The sequence below is a fragment of the Dendrobates tinctorius genome, unplaced genomic scaffold (genome assembly GCF_039654945.1).
Source record: "Dendrobates tinctorius isolate UK_male_01 unplaced genomic scaffold, ASM3965494v1 ptg000029l, whole genome shotgun sequence".
NCBI lineage: Eukaryota > Metazoa > Chordata > Amphibia > Anura > Dendrobatidae > Dendrobates > Dendrobates tinctorius.
Genome location: NW_027361697.1, coordinates 49,642,476 through 49,663,794, shown reverse-complemented (window position 1 = coordinate 49,663,794; position 21,319 = coordinate 49,642,476). Strand labels below are relative to the sequence as shown.

Here is a 21,319-nt window from a genome sequence, read left to right as displayed (position 1 = left end):
CCGCATGACCACCTGGGTCCAAAACTGAGGTTTATTTTTAGCCAAAGGAGTAGCATCAATCCCTCTCAAAGGGATAGGCGTCTGCAGAGGTGTCATCGGAAATCCACAACGTTTAGCAAAATCCAAGTCCATTAGGTTTAGCTCTGCTCCCGAATCCACAAAAGCCTTGGCGGAAAATGTGGACAGGGAGCAGATCAGAGTAATTGCCAGAAGAAACTTAGGTTGAACACCACCAACAGAAAACGTGTGTGCAAAGCGTTTCTCTCGTTTAGGACAAACAGAAATAATATGCGAGGCATCTCCACAGAAAAAACACAGCTTATTACGCCTTCTGAACTCCTGACGTTGCGCCTTAGGCAAAACTCTATCACATTGCATAGGTTCAGACGTCTGTTCAACCGGTGGCAACACCTCTCGTGCAATCCTGCGTTCACGTAAACGCCGATCAACCTGAATGGCTAATGACATAGAATCGTCCAGACCAGAGGGAACAGGAAATCCCACCATAGTATCTTTTACGGCTTCTGACAAACCCTTCCGAAAGAGAGCAGCCAAGGCATTATCATTCCAGGTAGTAAGGACCGCCCACTTTCGGAACTTTTGACAGTACAACTCTGCAGAATCTCGACCCTGGTTCAGTGCCAACAGGGTCTTTTCAGCCTGATCAATAGCATTAGGTTTGTCATACAACAACCCCAAAGCTTGAAAGAATGCGTTCACATTAGTCAGAATAGGATCATCTGGTTTCAAAGAAAACGCCCAATCCTGGGGATCGCCACGCAGCAAAGAGATGACAATTTTAACCTGCTGCGCGGAGCTCCCTGACGAGTTAGGCTTCAAGGCAAAAAATAATTTACAATTATTTTTGAAACTCAAAAATTTAGATCGATCCCCAAAAAATACATCAGGTGTAGGGATCTTTGGTTCAACAGCATGTGAACGAGCAAGGTAGGCGGAAATTCCCCGCACTTCCGCAGCGAGCTGCTCCACACGATCAGACAATTGCTTTATCTCCATTGAGAGAAAAAAAATTCCCCCTACGGCCTCAGAGATATAGAGGAAAGAATATACGCACACCTTTTTTTTTTTTTTTTAAACACAATTCTTTCCTGCTATTGAGTACCCTAGGATCTACGGTATGGCGGGTGATTCTGTTATGATTGAGTCACTGTAGGAGGCAAAAACAGAAATGCTAGCTAAGTCCAGAAAACCAGAGAAGTTGGCAGCTATCGGATTGCAGACCCCTGAACCTATCAACACAACTAGCAGTAGCCGTGGGGGGTTCCTACGATGCCCTAGACCCCTCGATCACAGCCGGAGAAATAGCTAGGCCTAAAGAAAGAAAGGGGAAAACTAAACTGCCCCAGAGCAGACCCCAAAGCAATAGGCAGCCCCCAACATATAATGACGGTGAAGCAAGATGAAAACACCAACACAGGCAGAAAGACAGACTGAGCAAAGACGGGGCCCAATCTAGCTAGATAGAAAAGGACAGGAAGGCTGCTGTCTGCAATCCGTGAAAAACCATATGAAAATAAGAGCCAAAAGACTGACAGTGAAAAAGGCCCTGAAGACGCCAGGCTTCAAAAATGCTATGTCAGTACTCAGGAATATTCTGAAGACAGAGCTACAGGCAAAAGGAGATTCAGCTCACCCCAGCAGGGAATGGCAGAATCCAGAAAAGCAAGGAAAACAAAAACAAAACACTAATGCAAACAGGCAAAGCAGAAAAACTTAGCTTAGAGGAGCAGGAATCAGACTGGTGTCCTAGAAGTCCACAGAGAAATCACCCGCAGGGCAGAAGGGCATCGGCAGCCTTATATCCAGTCCGTGACTCCACTCAGCCAGTCATCCTCATCAGGTTCAGGTGCCTGATAATCAGGCTCATTACCTTCCTTCACCAGAATAGGGAGTTCACCAGACCTGTGATGAAGGGGAAAATGAACTCACAACAGCACCCTCTCCACAGCCACCTAAGCATTTAATGTACACTCCATGTTATCTTAAAACTGGGATGGTCCTCACTGGTCCCTTGGGAGTTATGTTCGGAACGCTAAGAAATGCTCAGAAGATAGAAGAATTGGGTGATATCTTTGATAATGTGACAGAGTATTTATTTGATGCCATTAATGTAGAATCTGCTTATATGAGACAGCTCATTGTCATAACTAACCAACACTCTATGGTGCTCGACTATCTCACAGCATCTCAAGGGGGATTCTGTCAGGTAGTGGGACCCGTCTGCTGTCACTATATAGATCCATCCGGACTGATGAGAGTCACTCATGACATAGAACAAGCTAGGCTGATTAAGGAAGGAACACGGAAGGTTAATTCCCTGGAAGACCTGCCCCTCCCTGAATGGCTTGCATGGTTAAATCCTTTGAATTTGTTTAAAGGAATAGGTGGATGAATATCGGGTGTAATTCATTTCCTAATTCAAGCAGTTTTTGTGATATTGATCATTGCAGTGATGATAAAGTTATTTGTTATGGTTATAAAGTTCTCGGTTCTAATTGTAAATATTTTCCAGGTAAACATAAAGCTAGAATCAATACTGACTCTGATATAAAGCAAACCCAAGTGATGACTACCTTCATAACCACTGTTCAGCGTGAATGTATATTCTGCAACAAGCAAACGTCAGCAGACCTGGCTGATTGTATGCATTGTGGAAAACCGCTGGTCTGAACAAAGACAAAGATAAAGCCTCTACAAAGAACTGCAACAATGAAGATTTATATGCATTATGGATTTTAAATGATTAACACTTACTAACAAATAAAAAATATATATATATATATATACTAATATATTAAAATATATGTTATAGTGTATTACATTAAGTATGTATTCACTATATCTTATTAACATATTACACACAAGACAGACATTCCTCCCCTAATAAAACCTGTACTCCTCTGAGATAGGGCAAATCAGTAGAAGTGAAATAGGGAAAGGTCTGATTCTCAAGTATAATCTGAATGGATACACAGCAGGACTGGTATCCCATGATATACATAGGACAAGCCGTGTATTTTGTGAAGTAGGGTTATCTTGCAGGCCTCGGAAAAAAGGCAGGGTGAGATAGAGGTACAAGGTAGACAGAATGATAAAAAGAGGGGAGTTGTCAAAGAAATGGTTAATCTTCGTTCTCTAAAGTGTAGAAAAATATCAGAAAAACAAGTTTGTAACCCATGACACCATTTAAATTGTCATCTGTCTACGTGGTTGAATACTTTTGCCAATGGTCAGCTCCAAATTCCCCTCTTCTATATTTGAATGATGTCTAAATATGTCGAGGCCAAATATCTTCTTGGCCAAATGCACTAACAGGATATAGTTGACATATCGTTATATAACTTATCTTTCTTGCCAATTATTGTGTAAACTCTTCTTCATTTTGCCAATGTTACAGAATTGTCCATATTTGTTAATTTCCTCTTCTGATGGGCTATAAAAGATCCAGCCTAACCCCCCTAATAAAGGAGATTTACTTGATAGACAAGAACCTGTCACTCGTTTTATTTCTCCGAATCCTAGGTACCTAGGCAAAAGCTCCACCTGAGCTATACCCGAGGAGACATAGAAATCCCTTCTCCGACAAGTGAAATCTGCACTCTGATATCGCGCTCCTTCCTTTCTGAACTTTGCACTGTGACTGAAAAGTAGGCTCTGACCAGATATGGATTATTATAGTACTGAAATTGCGTGACAAATTTTTTGGTCCAGTTTCTCTTATTCGTACTTGTGAAATTAAAGACTTGGGGAAAAAATAAATCTTTTGGAGTTACAGGCAACATGGCAGCTGCAATCTATTCTAGCCAAATTTTCGCTCCAAAAATCATACAGCACTTCTTCCCCTTCCGAGCCATGACACGTGCCCTTACAGTAGTTTTCAACCGCATAAAGGTATCATTGTTCTCAGGAGAAATTTCACAGCAAACTGTGGTGTCCATTTCCATCTTTTACCCTTGCAAAGATTGAAAGTTAAAAAATGGGGCTTAAGCGACATTATAGAAAAGAAAATGTAGTTTTTAATTTCTTTTTTCCAGGTTGAATTAATTCCTGTGAAGCACATAAAAAAGTTAACACACTTTCTGAGTGCACTATTGAAAGTTTAGAGGGGCTCAGATTTTAAAATGCGGTATTCTTTGCCAGTTTTCTCACATCTAGACCGCTCAAAATCACTTCAAAAGTGAAGTGGTCCCTAAAAACATAGGTTTGTTAAATTTCATTGAAACAATGAAAAATTGCTGATAAATTGTTTGAAAGGCTAAAAGTTTAACAAAAAAATTCATATCAAGAATGATGCTGATATAAAGTAGACGAGGTAAACTTACAGGTGCTTCTCACAAAATTGGAATATCATCAAAACGTTAAATTTTTTCAGTTCCTCTGTAAGGGAGTGAGATGTGATGTAATGTGATGTCTTTCTTGCGTCCCTTCCTCAGATTGCCCCTCCTATGTTATTGTGTATATAGTGCTAAGTTATAATGCTTATGATTAACGTCTGTGGTACTGCAACACTTAATGATGTATTATCGCTAGTCTTTCATGGTATTGCCACATGTATGTGTTACCATTGTGTAGAAAGTTATAACATATTGTCTTGTATTTCTGTGTTATATTATTGCATAATATAATTTTACTGTTGTGTATGTACAGTTATGGAAAGTTAGTGCATCCTCTTGGGGACATTAGAGGAGGGCACTTTAGTATATAGTTTACATAGTCATGGGTAAGTGTAGTTCTGTTGCGGGCCACTAGATGGGACATACGAGTGGGCTCTATAGATATAGCTGATAGGACGTTCATAGAGGGATAACAGTAGGAGGGGCAGCCAGGAAGTGTGGACTTCGTAGGAAGTTAGGTCAGACGGGGCCAAGGTGCCCTATTATCCACATGGGCTATAGGCCCGGACAGCTTGGCAGCCATGCAACGTTCAAGTGCTGCAGCCCACGTTACCCATGGCCACTGTGCATCACAGCAGTGAGTCAGTACAGAAACGGAAAGATGTGGCGACTTATCGCCTGGGCCGATGCTTTTAGGGCAGGAGTTGGCTGGACAGATGAAGTGAAGGAAGCTGGGACTTTGACGAGTTCAGTACAGACAGGCCAGATGCTTTACCAGAGGCAACTAAACCTGGTGACTGATGATTTCGAGTCTGGGGAGAAACAGGCAGAAGGAATTGTCATCATGGCGAGATAAGGCCAGGAAGAAATTGGGGAGCAGTCCAAGACAGTTCGGTCCGGGCGTGCGCTGCACAGCAGTTACAGCCAGAAAGGGAAAGATGAGGAAACAAGCAAATGTCACAGTGTACCAACTGTGGATGTAGCGTATGAAATTCTCAGTAAAGAAAGTGTTAAAGTTGACTCAGACTGTGCCTCCTTTGCTGGGGGTCGCCTGGAAGAGGGACCGTAATTGCCTGGGAAGTGCCCAGAGGAAGCTGATTCTGGAGATGCAGGTATGCAGAAGAGAACAGTATATTTTTCTGTAGGTGAAGGACTGGACATGAAAATAACAGTAATTCAGGTCACGACTACAGTCCTGCCCCTTGCACCTCAATACCAAAAGTGAAACTCATATATTATATAGAATCATTACAAACAGAGTGATCTATTTCAAGTGTTTATTTCTGTTGATGATTATGGCTTACAGCCAATGAAAACCCAAGTGTCATAATCTCAGTAAATTAAAATAATTAACGAAACACACCTGCAAAGCCTTCCTAAGCATTTAAAAAGGTCCCTTAGTCTGTTTCAGTAGGTTCCACAATCACGGGGAAGACTGCTGACTTGACAGATGTCCAGAAGGCAGTCATTGACGCACTCCACAAGGGCAAAAAATACAAAAGGTCATTGCTAAAGAAGCTGGCTGTTCACAGAATGCTGCATCCAAGAATATTAATGGAAAGTTGAGTGGATGGAAAAAGTGTGATAGAAAAAGGTGCACAAGCAACAGGGATAACTGCAGCATTGAAAGGATTGTTAGGAAAAGGCAATTCAAAAAGTTGTGGGATATTCACTAGGAGTGGACTTCTGCTGGAGTCATTGCTTCAAGAGACACCACACACAGACGTATCCAGGACATGGTCTACAGTGTCGCATTCTTTGTGTCAAGCCACTCATCACCAATAGACAACGTCAGAAGAGTCTTACCTGGGCCAAGGAGAAAATTTTTTGGTGATATTCTAATTTTGTAAACAGCACCTGTATTAACTATTTTGGGTGGTATGACTAAATACTGACCAAATACTGAACGTGTGACCATGACCTTAAAAGCATAAAAATTAAAATTTTGAAAAATTCACATTTTCAAAATATTTATACAGTTTTAGAGATTTTTCTCAGACATACGCACAAATCATATCGACCTAAATTTACCACTATCATGAAGTACAATGTTTCACCAAAAAGATTTTTAGAATTACTGGGATATGTTGAAACATTTAAGAGTAATTACCACAAAAAGTGCCGTCTGTCAGATTTCAAAAACATGGCTCAGTGATTAATGGAAATTAAAGAGGCTCGGTCCATAAGGGGTTAAACTCCATGTGGCCGATTCATTAAGATGTATATGTAGTGGAATATCTAGAGTCCTCTGGACCCCAGTGGAAATTTGGACCTGGACTCCAGCCAGCATGTTGGTCAGATGTACGGCCCTCTGTAGAATTCCAGATCCTATAAAGAGAAACGTTTATACCCTCTCCCCTACATTAGAAAAAAGAAGACAAAATATATAAATCTCATAGAAAACTGGCAATAAGATTATTTTCTAAGCAATACATCTAAATAGTAATCATAAGTTACCAAACAACAATCATCACCGTATTGTTACTGAACAAGTCGGCTATACGAAAACCAATAAACCAATAAAGGGGGAAAATGCCACACAATGACCATATATTATCACTAGACAGCGTCTGAGTATAACCACCATCCTGTTCCTGAACAAAATCTTCTACTCTGTGTGCAGAATTATTAGGCAAGTGAGTATATTGAGCACCTCATCATTTTTATGTAGATTTGCCACCTCCATGTTATATAAACTTGAATGCTTATTGGATGAAGCCGATTATTTGTGTTATGAAGGAGAGTGTGATCTAAGGATATCAACACCCTTTACCAAAGTGTGCAGCGTTATTAGGCAGCTTCTTTTCCTCAGGCAAAATGGGCCAAAACAGAGATTTAACTGACAGTGTTAATTACTTCCAGATTTTAAAAATCATCTGCAAATCTTGAAATTATACTCTGACCAAGGTAATTAATAAATGTGTTAAAAAGAAGAAAGCCCAGTACTGACCCATGTGGTACCCCTCTGTTAACTGTGACCAAGTCAGACCCAAGCTTACGCGAGCAATGTGCTTCAATCGAAGTGCAACATTTACGCTGGTGGTACATGGCATTTGTAAGATACGTATAATTCATTACGTGACGTGCACCTATCAATGAGTTAAGGACATTTTCTTTAGCTATAATATAATAGCTAATTATAGCTAATTATAATTAGTATAATGATAATATAATAGGTGCTTAGTGCCTCGATTTGCGATGGCGTTTCTTCCAGTTTTCTGGCGTTAAAGACCGTCAAATGTCAAAATCTTTTTAAAATTTGGAAGTGGAGTAAAAACTTTTGTCACTTTATAAAATATATTTAAATATTTTTACTTTCTTACTTTGGAATGGTGCAAATGTTCCACTCTCATCCATGTTGTTAGGTCCTATAATTCTAGGGACATTTGGAAAATATGTTTCCAAAGATTTAAGCTAACCTGTTTGCATTTGACATTAACGTAATGTATGTTTCATATACAGTTCCCTTAAATCCATTTTGTCTAAACCATGGTCTCAAGAAGGCCTGCATATTTTTATGGGTATAAATGACTATAGGTCTAAATCCCTCCACTCCTTTAAGGACCTTCAATCCAAATTTTTACTTCCAAGATATCACTACTTTCAAATTCACCATTTTGTTTCCTTTTTATTTCAAGATATCCAAATTTATATTCCAACGAGCTTTGAGAGAATATGAAGAGCGGGATCCTGGACTAATGGTCTAATCTCAACCATCTACAATATATTATGTACTTAATCCCTCATCAGAATACTTTGCTAGACAACCATATATGTCTATATAAGAGGAATTCCTTGGTGGGGTTTTGAGTGATGATATGACTCCTTTTTATCAAAATAGTGTCAAATTAGTCCCCTATAGTATATACATGCATATACAAGTAGGCAGCAGATGGCTCAGTGGTTAGCACTGTAGCCTTGCATCACAGTGGTCCTGGGTTCAAATCCCACCAAGGCAACATCTGCAAGGAGTTTGTATGTTCCCCTCGTGTTTGTGTGGATTTCCTCTGGGTTCTCCAGTTTCCTCCCATACTCCAAAGACATAGTGACTGGGAATGTAGATTGTGAGCCCCATCAGGGACAGTGATGATAATGTCTGTAAAGCACTGCGGAATAAGATAGCGCTATATAAGCAAAGGATAATAAATAAGAAAATAATAAACATTTAAGGGCCTCCGATATGCCTTTTAACAGCAGAGGTTAAGTGACCTTTTGCCTCAGCACTGCTTTATAATGGCCCTCAGAAATAAGTCAATAGCAACCCCATTATAGGAAAATCTTGGGGGTTTCAGTTACTGGGGGTAACTGAGACGCTGAACAACACAATCAGGGATTTTTTTTTCCTGTTTTCTGTCACATAATCACTGTTATTCAATGAATAACAGTGATCACATAAAAAAAGTAAAGTCTGATTTAAAAATCATTTTTCTCTCCTCTGCCATGATCTAACATGTCAGATGAGAGATAAATGATGTCCTCAGGCTCACAATATTACCCTAGAACCGGCTACACCATTCACTTCCTCCTCCTCTTCCTGAAGCAAAATGAGTTCATTGCGAGGCGCACGTCAGTAAATGATCTGCCAGGCAGCACCCAACAACATCAGAGATATTCTCTGTTGGTCTATGACCTTTGATCAATGTGATAGATCCCTTCAAAGTGATCAAAAGTCGAATATTTGTCATCCCCCTAGTCAGATTAAATTTGGTTTTTTTGGTTTTATTTTATAATTTTGATTTCTTTCTTTCTTTCTTTGCTTTTAGCCAGGGGTTAGGGATAACTCCTAATGGTTGGGGTAGGGTTGGGTTTAGGGTTAGAGTTGGACTTTGCATTAGGGTTGGGCTTAGGGTTAGGCTTTAAAGTTAGGGTTCATTCAAAAGTTTAAAAAAATAAAATAAAAAAATTATTACTGTTACATTAGGTCTACTATTGTTAGATTAGGTTAGTTTTTATTGTTAGGCATTCATATAAAATAAAACGATGACGTGTAGAATGGTTACCGAGGTGCAGCAGTACACCCTGCTTTGCTCCGTTAGTTTCGGGAGTCAAACAAAATCTGATTCTGAAGCAGAACAGTTTTCATACAGTGATGGCTGCTCTTCCTCCACAAGATCCCACAGCCCAATGGTAGTAGATTTAGTGGTCACTGTTGAATCATCAGAGGCAGGGCCAAATTCTGCAGTCCTCCCTCCATTGTGGTATCCCAACAATGCATGTTTCACTCAAACTCATCCTTTTTCAGCGGCCTCTGGAATAAAATTAGATGTCACCAATTTTACCCTCCAAAAGCCCACATCCTTTCATTCCATTCATAGATCCATTCCCCACAATTGTGCCTGAAATAAAAACATATTTGGGCCTTACTCTCAATATGGGTTTAGTACACTCTCCATTCCTACTGGGCTACAGAATCTGTTTTCAGTATCACCGTATTTGCTGCTATCATCACTGGAGCCATATATGAAGCCCTAAAAAATTCCTTCATTTTGTGATAAATCCTAAGGCCCAAAAGAAATGACCCCACCTACAATCGCCTTAACAAACTGAGACCCCTAATTTCCCTCATAAAAGAATCATTCCTAAATTTCTATATCCCAGTGTATATTGTGCGTTCCACTCTGTGGAAACACGTTTATGACTGGAAGAGCAATGTCGTCACTTCCTGTTGCGCCTCCTTGATGATATTAACCGGCACCCTCTGAACAGTAGCGTGAGTTCCACACTGTGGAACGCAAGCACAACTTCCTATGCAAATCTAGGCATGCGCGCTGAAGCACTAACATGTATTACCATTGTCTAGAATTCATTATTGTTGCACTAATAACGTAGCATTAATGTATTTAGATACCAAATAGCGTAGGGGTATAAACATTCCCCCAACATAATGGAAATCAAGGGAAAAAACATCGGGAAAAGCAACACATTGACAAAAGGTGTATTGGTACAAAAATATATATACTTCCCCCTTTTCCCTATGAATATAATATATATACGTTTTCAATGTAATGATAAAAAGTTAATAAAAATTATTGAAAAACAAAAATATATATACAGTGGGGGAAATATGTATTTGATCCCTTGCTGATTTTGTAAGCTTTCCCACTGACAAAGACATTATCAGTCTATAATTTTAAGGTAAGGTTAATTTTAACATTGAGAGATCGAATATCAAAAATAAAATCCAGAAAATCACATTGTATAAATTATATATATTTATTTGCATTTTGCAGTGAGAAATAAGCAGGTGACACGAGAAGTCTCTGAAGCGATCCCAGATGGAATAGAAGAAATGTCTCTTGAATAAAATGGCAGTTCCTGGCTTTTCCCGGCGCGGGCTTTCAGTCCTGGTACACGGTGTTGCACGGGGAGTAGAAGATGTAAAAACAAGTGGGCCACAAAGTTTCGGAGAGGAGGCCGCCGAAGGGCCCACGTAGTCAGCGAGTTGCGCGTGGTCTGTTTGGTAACGATTGTTAGGCACTGCGAAGGGTGCTGTCAAGTCAGAGTTCTCAGGTATGGAAGTCTGCCAGAAGCTCGGCTCTCTCTCAACCCAGGCTGTGCCCATAGAGGTGGTTAAGCTGCTGCATAGGCCTGCTGATTGGCAGGGAACCGTGGCGACGGAGTCAACCTTCTCCTTGTGTTTTTTCTGTCTCCCCACCAGAAGTTCCCCTTTTGCGCGCTCAGCTCCTTTTATCCCTACCCCGCCACCTGCAGTCAGGTGCAAAGATCTGCTCTGGTCAGAAAGTGCTTCACCCCTCAACAATGGTCACAGCCCGTATGGTTCCAGCCCAGACCCACAAGAAGCTGCCCTAGCCTGGTCCATCTCCCTACATCCTCACATGGCCTCAACAGACCTCACAGGGCTCGGATCAATGTTATTCTATGGAGCAGTTCAGATAACACCATTCTCTTCGGTACTTTGGATGAGACTCGCTTTCTCAAGCCTATGGGTGTGCAAAAAATCAGTACATTATGTTTTCCATCCAATTTTTAAGGACACATTGGTCTTGTAAAGATTATTTACTGCTGAATTATAACACAGAAGCCAAACAGATGGAAAAAAGTCCGCACAGACAACGTAAGGATAATATACAGGGATATGACAAAAAGGATAAAAATAATAACTTAAAACAATTAATAAGAAATTTACTAGAAAGGTTAATGGTATCATCATAGAATTCTTAAATTCTGGACAGGATATTCAAGATGCGGATAATTCCGCACTCCTCCAAAATCAGGCAAGGGAACCACTGGGTTCAGAAGAGTTGCATACTTCATTCAGGCCTATAAAACTACGTGTTTCGTGGACGTCCTGGCTATGGCTATGTACCTGAGGAAGTGGACAGGGCGTCCACGAAACGCATAGTTTTATAGCCCTGAATAAAGTATGCAACTCTTCTGAACCCAGTGGTTCCCTTGTCTGATTTTCGAGGAGCGCTGAATTATCCGCATCTTGAACATCCTGTCCAGAATTTCTTGAAGATCCGTCGTGGGTCCGGTGCACTCTGCAGCCCTCCTGACAAATTCATTATATGTATTGTGCATACTCACAACATTCAAAGGTGAGAATTCTACCTTATAATCCACTAATTGTTTATTGGGTAACTGCGCTGTTGTGCCCCTTTCTTTATCGTTCATAGAATTCTTAGACATTTCAGTCTCTATAATTAACAATGAAATCATCACTAAAAACTACAGAAAACTAATCTTTCTTTGCAGTAAGAAAGTGCCCATCCTCCACATGTAAAAAATACAATTCATACAGTCAGAGGCGTAGCTAGGATTTTGGTTCAGGGGGGACGAAACTTCTGAGTGGACCCCTAACCAGAGAACCTCAGCAGATGACCACGCTGTTGCCAAAAATAATCTATACATAAAAAGACCAGTATTGATATTACCGCCATATGGTCAGTGGAAAATAATACCAGTCCTACAGAACATATAATAGATTACAGCAGAGTTACAGATAATGACATACCACTGACGTTATTTCTGATGGAACCGTTCACTTTTCACGTCTTTTCCATCTGGCCCAGACCGACATGACAACTCCTACAGCCAGGACTCGGCTGCAGAGAATACAACAAAGACACATTTCACTTCTCATATTTTCAGCACTGTCACCAATTGGACTATTCCCAACCTGCACAAACTGCTCATCCTGCTGATACCCCAATACTGAGCCGCTGCTGCCGTATGTGCCCCTATTACTGCACCTGATACCCCAATACTGAGCCGCTGCTGTCGTATGTGTCCCTATTACTACACCTGATACCCCAATACTGAGCCGCTGCTGCCGTATGTGTCCCTATTACTGCACCTGATACCCCAATACTGAGCCGCTGCTGTCGTATGTGTCCCCTATTACTGCACCTGATACCCCAATGCTGAGCCGCTGCTGCCATATGTGTCCCTATTACTGCCCCTGATACCCCAATACTGAGCCGCTGCTGCCGTATGTTTCCCTATTACTGCACCTGATACCCCAATGCTGAGCTGCTGCTTCTGTATGTGTCCCTATTACTGCACTTGATACCCCAATACTGAGCCGCTGCTGACATATGTGTCCCTATTACTGCACCTGATACCCCATTACTGAGCTGCTGCTGCTGTATGTGTCCCTATTACTGCACCTGATACCCCAATACTGAGCTGCTGCTGCCGTATGTGTCCCTATTACTGCACCTATTGTGTGCTTCTGTGTGACCTTTAAATTCTAAAGCAACTCTCTAGAAAATAGTAATGTCGGGTGCAAGTGCCCTAGAAAATAGGGCCCACACTTTGGTCCCTAGAATTTAATATTGCCCTGTGTGTGCCCCTTTGACAGTCACAGTAACCCAAGTTCCCCTGTAACACAAAGTGCCCACTTCACATTTAATAATGTCCCAAGTCTCCCCCTTGTACAGCTCCTCTATACACAGTATAATGCCCCCTCACTGTATATATACTGACCCCTTAATATCCCCAAACTATTTAATGGCTCCAACACTGTATGATGGCCCCGTCACTATAATCCCCACACTGTATGATGGCCACCTAGACAGCATCCATATCATAATACACCAGATAGTCCTCAATATAGTATAATGCACTCCCCAAAGGCAGAGTGTATAGTATAATGCACTCCCCATAGGCAGCCTCTATATTATAATGCACTCCCCATAGGCAGATTCTATATTATAATGCACCCCCATAGGCAGCCTATTATAATGCACCCCCATAGGCAGGCTATTATAATGCACCCCCATAGGCAGCATATTATAATGCACTCCCCATAGGCAGTCTATTATAATCAACTCCTCATAGGCAATGTATAGCACAAAAACCCATAAAAGTAAAAAAACAGCACAACTCACTACAATAATTAGCCACATAAGAAAAAAACAGTATAACATGCCAGTAAAATTAATTCTACTTTATTCAATGAATTTGTAATAAAAATAGTACACAAAACATCAATTCACAATTTCAAGGTCACTACTGAAACATCATAGGAGTCAACAACGCCATAAGCCCTACCTACTTGTTATGCAAATCAGTGCATGTAATATTTCACAGACATAGCCAAAGAAAATTCCACATTGGCTTAGTATTGGCTGTCAGTATAAGACTACTATTGTGTTGCCTAAAAATGGCTGCTGTGATGATAAAAATATTGTTAAAAGCACTTGCATAAGTATGTGGTCTGCTTATGCGGTCTGCTTAGGCGAACCTCCTGACGAAGAAATGAAACGCGCGTTGGGGCGCTTGTGGAGGACTGCATAAACAGACCACATACATATGTAAGTGCTTTTTTTTATACTAGATCATCTAATTATGTCAAACTTAGTCCTGCAGCAGCCGATGACATCATCGCTTACACTCTGGCTGATGATGTCATAATGGCGATGATGTCACAATACTAGGTGATTGTTAGGTTAAAGATTCCGATGTCACTTTTCTTACTTTACCTTCAGCTTTTGGAGAGTGAAGACGACTTTTGCGCACTTAGCAAATTCATTATTATTGATATTAACTTATCATGGGACGAAAAAGGAAGTGTGGTGAAAAGAATAAGAGACGTGCTAAAAAAAGATGCACGGAAGAGAGTTTTTCCCAGAGAGGAGTAACTTCTCAGGACATTGTACAGGACGTACCTGTTGAGAATACAGATGATCCCTGTACATCATCTTCTGGACATCCTCCAGAGAATAAGACCCTTAAAAAGGGGAAAAAAAGAGGGAACACATCTCCTGAGAAAGGAGATGAAACCCCAAATAAGAGAGGAAGAAGCTCTCACATCCATCAAGAGAGAGTTGAAAATCAAAGTTGTAGAGAACAACTTAAGAGAAAGACGACATCTGACACTGATACCACCACAAAGAGAAGACGTGAGAGTGACAAATCCATCGATCAAGCTCCAGAAGGTAAAGTCTATAGTCATTTAGTCATTTATGTGTGTATGTGTGTATGTCCGGGATAGGCATCCGCACCGTCGCAGCTACAGCCACAAAATTTGGCACAGTCACACGTCTGGACCCCGAGAGCGTCCTAAGCTATGTTGTGAGGTGAAATTTTAACCCCGCGCGTTCCAATTCACCAAACAATTTTGCCCCTATCTACATACTGGGGGAAAAAGTGTGTGCGTCAAGCACCGCCCCTCATTGTGATGTTATAATGCCCCTATTTGCATACTGGGGAAGCAGTGTGTGCGTATGAAGCCCTGCCCCTCATTATGATGTCACAATGGTTGCCATGGCGACGCTGATGTCATCAAAGGTTGCAAGCCCTGCCGCCGCTCATTATGATGTCATAATGGTTGACTATGGAGTGGAGGATGTGTGATGAGTATATGGGCACCGGACTATGGGATGGAGGATATGTATGATGGGTATATGGGAACGGGACTATGGGATGGAGGATGTGTGATGGGTATATGGGCACTGGACTATGGGATGGAGGATATGTATGACTGGTATATGGGCACGGGACTATGGGATGGCGGATATGTATATGGGCACGGGACTATGGGATGGAGGATGTGTGATGGGTATATGGGCACTGGACTATGGGATGGAGGATATGTTTGACGGGTATATGGGCACGGGACTATGGGATGGTGGATATGTATATGGGCACGGGACTATGGGATGGAGGATGTGTGATGGGTATATGGGCACTGGACTATGGGATGGAGGATATGTTTGACGGGTATATGGGCACGGGACTATGGGATGGTGGATATGTATATGGGCTCGGGACTATGGGATGGAGGATGTGTGATGGGTATATGGGCACTGGACTATAGGATGGAGGATATGTATGACAGGTATATGGGCACGGGACTATGAGATGGCGGATATGTATGATGGGTATATGGGCATGGGACTATGAGATGAAGGATGTGTGATGGGTATATGGGCACTCGACTATGGGATGGAGGATATGTATGATGGGTATATGGGCACGGGCCTATGGGATCGTGGATATGTATGATGGGTATATGGGCACGGGACTATGGGATGGAGGATAATTATAATTTTCTATAACTAACCACATTTAGTTACTATGGCCGGGCAGCGCCGGGCACCAGCTAGTTTTATATAAAGTGTTCATTTATTTTACAAAATGTAACCTAATGACATAATCTTGTCCCGTACATACTACCGTGTACATCAGAGCTTTCCACCTTCTATACTTAAGGCTCTCCAGCCAGAACATGGTGGTAACCAGGTTCCTCATGGTTCAAAGCTCATGATAGATTTTTAAAAAATTGCCAATTTATTGGAGCATTATATATGAGTGATTAATTGTTAGTTCTTATATCTGTTTTCTGTTCTAGGTGTAATCGGTGCTCAGACCACCAGCCCTTCAGAGCAAGTGACTGCCTGTTTTTCCCTGGAGAGTTTAATCTTTACCAGGAAGCTTGGAGAAGGCAGTTTTGGGAAGGTGATGCTGGCGACACATCAACCCAGCGGACTTCAGCTGGCGGTCAAGATGGTTAAGAAGAGAGAATTGTTGGAAAATGCTAAAGACACCGTCCGCATAGAGAGAGATGTCCTGGAAATCACTGAAGACAGTAGATTCTTCACACATGCCTATGGCACCTTCCACACAGCGGTAAGAGACTCCTCACGTTCTAGGAATTCTCTCCTTTCTCCCCATCATGTCCATTTGCTTCCATCAGATTGCAAATTCAATCTTTGTCTGTAAATGAAGAGACCTGCTGCATGCTCTGTGTGCCTGTATGTCCTGGGCGCCATTACTGATGGCTATCATTAGAGGATTTTGACTTAGTTGTCACCCTGGACACCTCTCCAGTGTGTGCAGACACAAAGACATGTCTTCTGAACATACAGTATAGGTCCCAGAACCATAGTAAATGTTATCAGGATGGATAAAATCTGCATTATTTACCATAATCTTCCCTCTTCTCGCACAGGACTATGCATTTTATGCCATGGAATATCTGAGTGGTGGCGAGTTGACTGCATTTATCAAAAGCAGAGCCCCCCTGGATGTCTGCACGACCAGGTAAGAGAGCAGCCGCTCTGTGATATCTGTTGCCGCTGTCTCCTCTCATAGATATTAGTGGTTCAGTAGAACAATTAATGCTGATAGGATTTTTTTCTTCCTTATTAGGTTCCTTGCAGCAGAAATCTTGAGTGGAATAGAGTTTCTCCACAGTCGTGGGATTATTCACCGGTAATAAGTCATTTCTTGTTTTATACAAGGGAAAGATTTACTATGGGAAATAGTTAACTGTGCCAGAATTGTGGTGTTATTTAGCCAAAAATATGGTGAACATGATGTGTACCACATTTATGAAGTGTTTTAGACACTTTTGGGGCTCACTTGAAGAGGGGACAAGGCTTTTATGGAAATGGGAATAGTTTGATAGGAATCCATGTGGCTTACAATGTCATAACGTGCAACTAAACTGTAATCAGATTTTTGTGAAAAATTATTGGCTCTAAGTAATGAAAACAATAGTGGTGTAACATCAGACAAAAATCTCTGAAGTTGCTCCTAATTTGTCACACAGCCACTGTGATGATTTGGCGTGTTTTCAGAAAGCCTGGTATATGTCTACACAAGATAGGATTAGTGAATCTGTCCCCCAATGTTTAGTGAGTGGTCCTGTGAAGCCCCCACAGCAACCCAAGCACGACAGCTGATCTATATCTGACTCACAGAACTATTTTTCTTTCTTTTTTTAAGGGATTTAAAACCAGACAACATTCTTCTGGACGGTGATGGACACGCTAAGATTGCTGATTTCGGCCTTGCTGCTATGAATGTATTTGGTTCTCAGAAGATCAGAGTTTTTTTCGGCACTCCTGGCTATATGGCTCCTGAGGTGACTATGTGACTACTAATAACTCTTATTATACACCTGCAATTCTCACTTAATGTGTAGCTTGTGGAATCACAGATCTATCATCACATCAACCCACATTTACTAACGCTATCTAATAGATGTACTGTGTAAGGGCCCCCATACATATTAGACTTAAGTCAGCGAAACTGGCCAATATCAGAAGGATCAGCCTAGGGCAGCATGGTGGCTCAGTGGTTAGTACTACAGTCTTGCAATGCTGGGGTCTTGGGGTCAAATCCCACCAAGGACAATACCATGTTTGTGTGGGTTTCTCTGGTTTCCTCCCACACTCCAAAGACATACTGATAGGGAAAGTACTGTACGTAAAGCACTGCAGAATAAGATAGCGCTGTATAAGAAAAGCATAATAAATAAAAAAAAAAAAACAGTTTAATGTGTACTGAGGCTTCTCGATTTGAGAGGTAGCTATCAACTAAATGATCTTTTGGCCGACATGTCCTATGTATGGGGGCTTAGGTGTGGAAAAACACTACCAGTAAACATGGACCACGGTAGTTTTCTGTCTCCCAGGATGAACACTGTACTAACTTACTCTTCTAATCTTATATTTCCACAGATGATTCGTCGACAGCCCTTTAATTACACGGTCGACCTGTTTGCTTTTGGGATCATAGTCTTCCAAATGGCCACAGGATCTTACCCGTTTTACTCTGGTCAGTGTTCTCGAAGGATTGCCCGTTCAGTGAAATGTGATAAACCTTGCTATCCGCACAGCATGGATTCTCAGCTCAGGGATGTCATAGAGAGAGTGAGTAAAAAGACACTTCCACCTGGAGACATAGGAAGGATAGACGAGTCAGGAGATTTCATAATACACCGTACATTTCTTTACCACTGCGTTGGGTATTTCAGCTTTGTCCAATAGAAGGAATTGGGACAATGCTGGAGCCCCGGGACAGCCTCTCCTAAGTGTGCAGTGTTCTTATCTACAGGCCAGTTTATACAGTAAAGAGGCTGCGGTGCTCACCAAAACCTCTTCACACAGCTAATCATCAGCATTATTGGGTATCTGCCCCTAACTGATCGACTACTGATGGCCTATCCTGTACTATCCTATCCTGTACTACCCTGTCCGATACCATCCTGTCTTGTACCATCCTATCCTGTTTCATCCTGTCCTGTACTATCCTATTCCGTACTATCATATCCTGAACTATCCTGTCCTCTATTATCCTGCCCTGTACTATCCTATCCTGTACTATCCTGTCCTGTACTATCCTGTCCTGTACTATCCTGTCCTGTACCATCCTGTCCTGTACTATACTGTTCTGTACTATCCTGTCCTGTACCATCCTGTCCTGTACCATCCTGTCCTGTACCATCCTGTCCTGTACCATCCTGTCCTGTACTATCCTGTCCTGTACCATCCTGTCCTGTACTATCCTGTCCTGTACTATCCTGTCCTGTACTATCCTGTCCTGTACCATCCTGTCCTGTACCATCCTGTCCTGTACTATCCTGTCCTGTACTATCCTGTCCTGTACCATCCTGTCCTGTACCATGCCGCCCTGTACCATCCTATCTCGCCCTGTATTATTCTATCCTGTCCCATCCTATCCTATCATATTTATTTCTAGCAATGGCTGTTTTAAGAAATTCATCTTTCTATAAGAAAATGAGAAAATAATTCTGCTACTGCTGTTTTTTTCTGAGATTATTTATAATATTACTTGTGATATAATAATTATTCTTATATATTTGCAGCTCTTGTGTAAATCACCAAAAAAGAGACAGGTTGTTTGCAGCAATCTAAAAGGACATCCATTCTTCTCGCCCATAAACTGGGAGGAATTAGAGGCGCGAAGGTCCCGTCCACCATTCTCAATGACACCTCTAAGTGCACAGCGTTATTTTATTACAATGTCACGTCCTCGCCTGTGTAATGTGATAATATGTGTAAGAAATACTCAACTAATGAGTAACAATTCTACAAAGTGTAGAGCAGAATGTGTTTATCCTCCCCGGCTGGTAAATGGGTGGAATTACAGAATGTGGCAGGATGGACTGGCTTTTACATATTTCTCAAAAGTGTAATTATTGTCCCCAATTCTTCAGAAGACCATTTAGTGACTAACTTGAATCTGTCAGGCTGCATTCACACTGTGCATTTTTTTCTACGAAAAAGAGCCATAATGCTCTGGACATTTGTTGGGGGAAAAAACACAACAAAAATATGCAGTATTGTTGACAATGCGTCAAAAGAACCCAATGTGGTTGCAACATGTGAACACAGCTTTATGGTGCAGTTGTAGAAGATGTGGATACCGCAGATTGCCAGGCAGCACCAGGAGTTGACTTGTTCTCAAGCTGCAGGTGACGATGCATCATGGTGATTAGCGGTAATCGGCACACGGTTACCACGGCTCATCCACAATCTGTACAGGTGCCCTCGGGAGGGGACGGATATAATTAAATACTTAATGAATTAACCAGACTGATTTGTCTTTCTTCTATAGATCCCAGTTATAGAAACCAGCACACATATTGAATTACACCAAGTGATGTCTGACACTGAAGCTCAGAAACCACCTATAACACCGGAGGACCAGCAGCTGTTCTGTGACTTCTCCTACATCAGCAACAGGTGGAAGAGCATTGAAAGACGCAGCCATGACAGCAATGGGAATATAATGCAGTCGCCTCCCCCAATACCTGACTGGCTCAGGAAGGGCAGTGAAAGCCGCAGCAATGACAGCATTGGAAATATAATGCAGTCCCCTCCCCCAATACCTGACGACTGGCTCAGGAAGGGCAGTGAAAGCCGCAGCAATGACAGCATTGGAAATATAATGCAGTCCCCTCCCCCAATACCTGACGACTGGCTGAGGAAGAGCAGTGAAAGCCGCAGCAATGACAGCATTGGAAATATAATGCAGTCCCCTCCCCCAATACCTGACGACTGGCTGAGGAAGAGCAGTGAAAGTCGCAGCAATGACAGCATTGGGAATATAACGCAGTCCCCTCCCCCAATACCTGACGACTGACTGAGGAAGAGCAGTGAAAGTCGCAGCAATGACAGCATTGGGAATATAACGCAGTCCCCTCTCCCAATACCTGACTGGCTCAGGAAGGCATGGACCTGGTTGTGGTCTGAAGAAACAGGCAGGGTCTGTAGGAATCCCGCCCCTGCATTCTTCTATCATCTCTGTTGCATATCAGGGACCATAGTCTACTGCATTCTCATCTGGCTGGCAGGCTACTTGGAGAGGTAGGACCATCATACTACAGGACGGCACGGTGGCGCAGTGATTAGCACTGTTAGCGAGCAGCACTGTGGTCTTCGATGTAAATCTGGGACTCCATCTGCACAGAGTTTGTATGTTCTCCCCGTGTCTGTGTGGGTTTTCTCCGGGTACTCCGGTTTCCTCCCACAACTCAAAACATACTGATAGGAGAAAAAAATAAAATTATTAATTATTGAACATCATCATCCTGTATCTCGTGCAATTCTGTATTTATTACCAGTGAGTGATCTATAGAAAGGTGGTAACACTGCACATTGTCATGAGTTTCATATATTACTACGTGTGCTATGAGGATTTTATTCAGCTGTATATGTACAGCGGATGTTGGTTGCCTTTTAACA

At 41.9% G+C, this 21,319-nt stretch overlaps 1 protein-coding gene and 1 long non-coding RNA gene across 2 annotated transcripts in view; one reads left to right on the top strand and one right to left on the bottom strand.

Moving 5' to 3' along the window:
- The window catches only part of RNPC3 (RNA binding region (RNP1, RRM) containing 3), a 538,973-nt gene that overhangs the window by 57,068 nt on the left and 460,586 nt on the right, over positions 1-21,319 (top strand). The gene's annotated exons all lie outside the window — the stretch shown is intronic.
- LOC141085990 (uncharacterized) lies at positions 10,550-14,886 on the bottom strand. Its single transcript, XR_012231458.1, has 2 exons — positions 12,331-14,886; positions 10,550-11,296 (listed from the first exon to the last, which is right to left on the bottom strand). It is a non-coding gene; the product is annotated as an uncharacterized lncRNA (long non-coding RNA).